At 39.6% G+C, this 7,215-nt stretch overlaps 1 pseudogene across 1 annotated transcript; it reads right to left on the bottom strand.

The window, feature by feature from the left end:
* LOC143588938 (uncharacterized) lies at positions 1 to 1,627 on the bottom strand (annotated as a pseudogene). The gene is made up of 2 exons (XR_013145184.1): positions 1,567 to 1,627; positions 1 to 619 (listed from the first exon to the last, which is right to left on the bottom strand). The product of XR_013145184.1 is annotated as an uncharacterized LOC143588938 (transcript).
* Positions 1,628 to 7,215: the final 5,588 nt, after the last annotated feature.

Genomic DNA, 7,215 nt, shown 5'->3' with positions numbered 1-7,215 from the left:
TTAAACACTTGTTACTATACACGTTCGAAAATGCTAAATATGGTAAGTAAATACGAAGCACTTTCTTTTTATACATAATCATATAAGCTAGGCTTGCGAGTCCTCAGTGAGCGGCAGGGGCAGGAGGTGGTGGTGCACCCGCTTCTGCAGGTGGTGGTGGCGCGCCTCCTTCAGTTGGAGGTGGTGGTGCGCTGCCATCTGCTGGAGGAGGTGACCCACCTGCTTCCGAAGGAGGAGGTGAACCCCCTGCTTCCGGAGGGGGATGTGACCCACCTGCTTCTGGAGGAGGAGGGGAGCCGCCTGCTACAGGAGGAGGCGAGTCACCTTTTTTAGGAGGCGGGTCACCTTTCTTAGGAGGAGGCGAGTCACCTTTCTTAGGAGGCGAGTCGCCTTTCTTAGGAGGAGGTGAGCCACCTTTCGCAGGTGGGTCACCTTTCCCAGGAGGCGGCGTCTTGGAGCAATCAAAGTAGCAAAAGTAGAGGTCTTTCCCTTCGCGCTTGTGACAAGCGCCATGAGCCGCTTTCTCCCATTCTATACACAGAGTCACACTTCTTGTTGTCACATTTCCCCGAATATGTCTTGCTTGACTTTTCACATAATTTTGGAATGGCCTCTATATCTGCATTCCAGTATATATAATCCATAAACATATATTATTATTAGTGTATATTGAAGAAGCGTGTATCGACTTACTTGTATACGATCAACGTTCCTCGGGTACGAGTATGCTATATCACCGATGGTTTTCCGAGATACGAGTTCTTCTACCTACAAAACGAACAGCACCGTGAGCTTACCCCTCAGAAAGGGACAGAGGGGTCCTCTTTGGGGTAACCCTCCGGTGTGAGAATCAGGTATTGTAGGAGAAGATAATCAAGATGTGAAAATGAGTAAAGGATTTAGAGTATATTTTTCTGCCTTGCCTCCAACTGTGGAGGTGGTGTGGTATTTATAGTATTAGGGTTTCCAATGATTGGGCTCAGACCCCATTAGGGCCTTTTTGGCCTCCTCCTATTACTTCGCGCCACGTGTACTTAGGACACCTGGTGCTTTTTCATTGATTATTCTCTGACCAAGGTATTTCACCTGACCCATGTGCCATCACGTGGTGGCACATGGGCTTTGCTGAGTTGTCCACCCTTCATTGGCAGCTGTCAACATCAGCACATTCTTTATTCTTTAAAAGATACATTCTGGAAGGTTGCCTGATGAGTACAATCATGGTTGTCTTTATCCTGATTTGGATTAGACTATTGTCTCATTTGTTGTATGTCGCTTACGCGCGGCCTTTATGCGCCTATCCCGGGGATGCACAAGGTCTTCTCTTTATTCTAACAGATGTTTCATGCGCTTGCGCATATGTGATATGCGCCACGCGCAGATGTTTCATGCGCTTGCGCATAGGTTTTGGCTTTGTGTCTTCATGACATCCTGATTTCAAGCCTCTTGTGTATATCTTGTGGGTTGACCCGCCCTGCTCGATGTTAAGGCGGATGCATACCTCTTCATATATATGCAACACATATTATATATAAAATATTATCTCATATAAACAAATTCAAGCACCTGAGATAGCAAGAGCGAAAAGGAGCAAGATTGCAGACAAAACAAATGAACCTTTGTCCATTTTTATTAAAGAAGTCTTTTGAGTGACAGAAAGTGAAGAGGACGGGGATATTTATAGGACAACTATAATTCTTCTGTAAATTTGTATAAAAAAAATACCAGGTTTTAAAGAAAACAAAATCACCAAAATGTATGAATTTCAAGTCGTGTTGTCTTATATTGATTTTGATATGTTACGAATTTAGAAAGAAAGGACACACGTTTTAAAATCAAGATAAAAATGCTCATGTTTAAGAAAAAGGTTGACACACTTAAAATTAATTAAATAAGAAAGAAAATCATGTCAGATATATTATCGAGTAAACATGTATATGTTACTTGGTATTCAGGTCGGGTAAATTACAAGCATATCACCATATCCTGTATACTTGTCTCGTACCAATTAAAAGTTTCAAAAGCAGTCTTCAAACATGATTATCGAGCCTTATACTTATCCTACATGTTTCGGGTTTTAAATTTTGTCAACAGTTTTGGATTTCATTGTCATTCCCAACAACATCACGTCAATCCTCATCACTTGGTGGAACACCTTTTTCAAATACATTGTTAGTACCACTAGGCACTAGGCCAAGGTCATTGCAATGTAATTTACAAAGGCATATCATTAATTGCACGATAATAGGTTATTTCTTTAGGATGACGAATATACACCTTTTAATTTTACCTCTAAATCTACATCAATGTCTGATTATATGTAACGTGACTTGCATCTCAATATTATGGGTAGTTGGGTACTCATGTACACACGACATCTTAATTACTTTGATGCCACTGTAGTAAAGGCTTTTTAGTGAACGATAATACACAAGCATGGTTAATTACCTTTTTATAGTTAATAAACTGATGAAAGCAAATACGTATATTTGACTTGTTGAACAATGTGAACATTACTTACTTATTAGCAAATCGGTGATATTATTTACTTATTAGCGTAAACAAAGAATCGCCACGGCATGTTAAACAATGTTAGGAAAATTACCTGACTATATTAATGAGACGGATGAAATTGAGAAATCTTGAAAGTGTGGCAAAGGTCATTGCCATCCCTGTCGTGTTTTTATTTTTTAAAATGTTATTATTCTTATTATTATTATTTGGTTTTAAAAGCGAAATTCTGTACACCGCTTCCATCCACCACCACCAACTACAGAGTCGCACACCAACGCCTCCATCTGCCGATACAAACGCATCCACCCTCTTTTCTCGGTCGAAACCGCCGGAGAACCTCCACCACCACCATCACACATCCGCTAGCATAACATTGATGACATTTCGTTCAAGTCATTCATTAACTCAATTAAAATAAATGCGTAGAGGCAGCATGTTATTGTATCAGCGAGGACCATGTCGTTAGGACTTAGGATTATATAATGTGTTTGACATACTAATTTAACTTAAAGTAAAAAAAAAGTTGAATTGATCTTTTTCTATTGATTAATTAGTGAAAGCGGTTGCGAATAGCAAACAAACTTTATATGATTTAAAACATATATGAGAAAAGAGTGACCAACTGGGGGATTCAGTTTTAGTAAGCTAACGAATAACCTAGTTCTACCTAGTGAGAAATCACATAAACATGACCTTGTTTAAACTGTTTAGTCAAGCCAAGTTTGCATAACGAAATTATCCCAAATGAAAAGAACAGGAGAAATGGCGAAACAGAAGTAATGTTAAACAAACTAAAACTGTTATTATCAATCGAACACACAATTTGAATCAAATAAGGTTCACAAAATTTAATCCAGTATCTGTTCTTTTCTAATTTATTTGCTGGGCTTTTATTAAGCCCAATATCATAATAATCTTTCTCGGCCCCTCACCATTTTGAATTCCACAAGATGCACAAACCGCTTAGAGTCAAATGGTCAAATAACCAGTTAGACCGGTTGATCAAGTCGGGTACTACCGAATCAGTTAATTGGTATAAACGGAGAAAAACCGTTTAAAAAACCGGTTTCGGTTAATTGGTTTGTAACCGGCTTCGGAGCTCAATACTACAAACCGGATTATAACCGCCTGGTTGAATCGGGTATTGTTTGCTACCCGTAGAGTGGGTAAATCTCCAAGAAGAAAGGTTAAGAACACAAAGGAATTTTGGAACGATTTTCTCATATATTTTTCAAAAGGAAATTAGGATGCAATTTAAAAGAAAAATTCCTAGATGCACTTTATTGTTTGCTAGAAAACTGGAAACGTGGGGATACTTCTACCACTAACTAAATGCATGCAAACATGGGAAACATGTAAAATAACTACTAAAAACGTGCAGCACTCCTTCTTCATTAATCCAGCAAACGGGCGGGAGTTTTGGTGTCACGTTTGGGCCGGCCTGCATTGGATCGGACAACGTATTGGGCTGGGCTAGTATGTTGGGTCGTAACAGGTGTAAACCGGTTTTCTTTGGATCAGGCACCTCTACGTCCACATGATTTATCTCTGATCTCTTCATGCTGCATTTTTATCATGGGCTGCTGCTATTCATTTGTAAATCCCGTTTTCATGTGAGTCTTCAAATATATTACAGCTTGATCATCCACGTATGAGAATATGAATATACTGAAACAAAGATGGTCATGATTTATATTAAGTAATTAAATATTTAACGTAAGTAAATAAGTAATATTAATCATGCTTTTATTTACATTAATCGTAATACATCTTCTTCTTCTTCTTTTTTTTTTTTTGTAATCTTATTGTTAGTTTAGCTTCATCGTGTAGCTCGTTTGAACTATATGAGTAGATAAATTAAAAATAACTAAAAATGTCTTGTTCGTGCTAATGGTTGATGCTATGAAAAAGGCAAATCCGAGGCGCAAGCGGGTCGTTTTCAAGGTGGGAGATTTAGTTTGGATTCTGAACATTATATGGGAGCCCGATTTGGTAAGCCAAGCGGAGCCGATGGTTCTTTTCGAATTGTCTAGATGAATAATGATAATGCATACAAGGTGAATCTGTTACGTTTAATATTGCTGGTTTAACACTGTATGCGGGTCGACAAGAGTGCTGTTGAACTAAATGGGGAAGCTTTCCTTATTGCCGTTGGAGTGCTGTTGAACTAAATGGGGAAGCTTTCCTTATTGCCGTTGTTAAACAATGCTTCAAATATATATATCAATATCTTGATATTTACGTTTTCAAATTATTAATTTGAGTGTTTTTACTTTAAAGCAGCGGTAACTGATTCTGACATATATGTGTCACTTAAAAAGATTTGAATGATATGTTGGGTTCGTAGGCCTTGTTGTCCCGGTTTATTATTCGAAGTCTAAAGGGCAGGCGGGTGTAGGGTGGCCAGACCGAAGCCCGGCCTGGTTTTGATTTCTTGTTGGATAAGATGCAAACCCTAGTTCAATCTATATTTTTAAACAATGTTATGTACTTGTAATCCTTGGTCACTCAATAAGGAATATCTAGTTGCCACCCATGGACGTAGGTCAGTTTAGACCGAACCACGTTAAATCCTCGTGTTCGTTTATTGCTTTCGTTTGTGTGTTCGATTCATGTGTGTGTTTAATCATAACAAGTGGTATCAGAGCTTAGGTTCGGATCACACGAGAACACGCTGAACCAGTTACGCTCATCACCGCCGCCACCCTGCTACGCTAGGGTTACGCCCTCATCGCCATCCGATTCTCGCCGCCACAGCAGCCGGTTGGAGTGTTTGGGTTCCGTACGAAAGCAAGTAGCAAGAATCGTTTGCAGTGTAGCCGGTCTTTTTCCATCGATCGTCGTAAGGAAAGGAAGAGGTCAGGTCTTTCATCCCGTTTTTGTCTTAGGGTTCACATCGGCAGTTTTCGCCGCCACCCTTGAGTTTTTTGCTCGATTCACCGGAGTTCATTAGATCGATTTTGTAGAGGCAGAAGCCTTGATAGCGATTTACTTTGGAACCAGAGGCATGAGTGGATTTCTTGTGGAAGAAAGTTCAGTTTGACCAAGAGTTCCTTTCCTTGTTTGATATTTTGGCTTGGACCATACTTTTTGCAATTATTGGGCCTAGAAAATGTTAGTATTTTTTTCCTTGGATCCGTCAACAAAGAATAGAATCTCATTTTGTTGATTGAGTGATTTGAAAATTATTTTGGGTAGTTCATCCTATAATAATTTGGGTCAAGATACTATTTTGTAAAGGACGAGGCAAGATCAGTTGAAACATATCCTATTTGTTGAAGAACCGTTGTCAATCAGAAGGAGCGTTAAAGAAACCAAAACCAGTGCCAACCACGTTTGTCAGGCTTTATCGTGTCAGTTTAAAGTTTCAGTTTTTTGATTTACAGTTCGTTATTCCGCTGCACGTTTAAATAGGTTGATTGTTTAACAGAGTTCAGTAGAACAACCGTTAAGTTCAGGCCCGTCCCATTGTTGTGTCTGTCTCTGTTTTTATCTAGGTTTTCGTTTTAGTCATTGTCATGGCAGTTTACGAAAAGGTTTCGATGCAGAATTTTGACGGTCAGAATTTTGGTTGGTGGAAGATGCAAATTGAAGCGCTACTTTGTCAGAAAGACTTGGATGTAGTGTTTGAGGATGAAAAACCAGAAAAGTTGTCAGGAGCAGATTGGAAGAAGTTAGACAAGAAATCTAGGGCTTGTATTACTTTGTCGTTGTCAGAAGATGTGGCGTTTAACGTCATGAAAAAAACACAGCTTGTGGTATGATGGAGGCACTATCCAAAATGTATGAGAAGCCTTCAGCAGCAAATAAGGTCTACTTTATCCGAGAGTTAGGGACAACCAGAATGAAAGAGAGTGGGTCAGTTACGATGCATATTAATAATCTTAATTCGAACCTCTCCCGCTTAGTGTCAGTCGGCATTAAGTTTGATGATGAAGTTCAAGGTCTTTTGTTATTATCCTCTTTGCCCGATAGTTGGTTGCAAACAGTGACTGCAGTTTGAAGTTCGTCTACAAAAATTACTTTTGATGGGATTCGGGATTTGATTATTGGAGAAGATTCAAGACGCAGAAGTTCAGGTGAATCAGCAGGTCATTTGTTAGTCACAGAAGGCAGAGGTAGGGAAAACAACGAGGCAGTGGGAGCATGAAGAGGAGTCAATCTAGGACTCGTAAAGATATTGAATGCTGAGGTTGTAAAGAAAAGGGATACTTCAGGAATCAGTGTCCGAATGGTAAGAAACAAGTGAACGTTACAGAAAACGACACAGATGCCGGGGTCAGTAGTGATGAGGCTTTGGTTTGTAGTGTTGAGAGTAACGTTGATGCTTAGGTGATGGATTCTGGTGCATCGTTTCATGCCACTCACTATGGTGAAACGATGAAGAATCTAAAGTTTGGGGATTTTGGAAAGGTTTGACTAGAGAACGATGATATTCTAGAGGTTACGTGTATGGGAGATGTTAATTTGATAACTTCAGCAGGTACTTCTTGGAATTTGAAAGACGTGAGGGTTATTCCAAGTTTGAAGAAATGTTTGATTTCAGTCGGGTAGTTTGATGACCAGGGTTGCGATGTTAAGTTCGGGAATGGCAGTGGAAAATAATCAAAGGGAATCTCGTGGGCAGAAGAAGGTTCGTTTTGCAAGTAACAAACCCAGAGCTAAAGTGAAGATTCAGGATGAACGAGCTAGGAAGGTTAA

The sequence above is a fragment of the Bidens hawaiensis genome, unplaced genomic scaffold (genome assembly GCF_021521415.1).
Source record: "Bidens hawaiensis isolate Kalapana, Puna unplaced genomic scaffold, B.hawaiensis_p1.1 tig00036906_1, whole genome shotgun sequence".
NCBI lineage: Eukaryota > Viridiplantae > Streptophyta > Magnoliopsida > Asterales > Asteraceae > Bidens > Bidens hawaiensis.
Note: the sequence above shows the minus strand (reverse complement) of the source record. Positions and strands in the feature narration are given on the sequence as shown.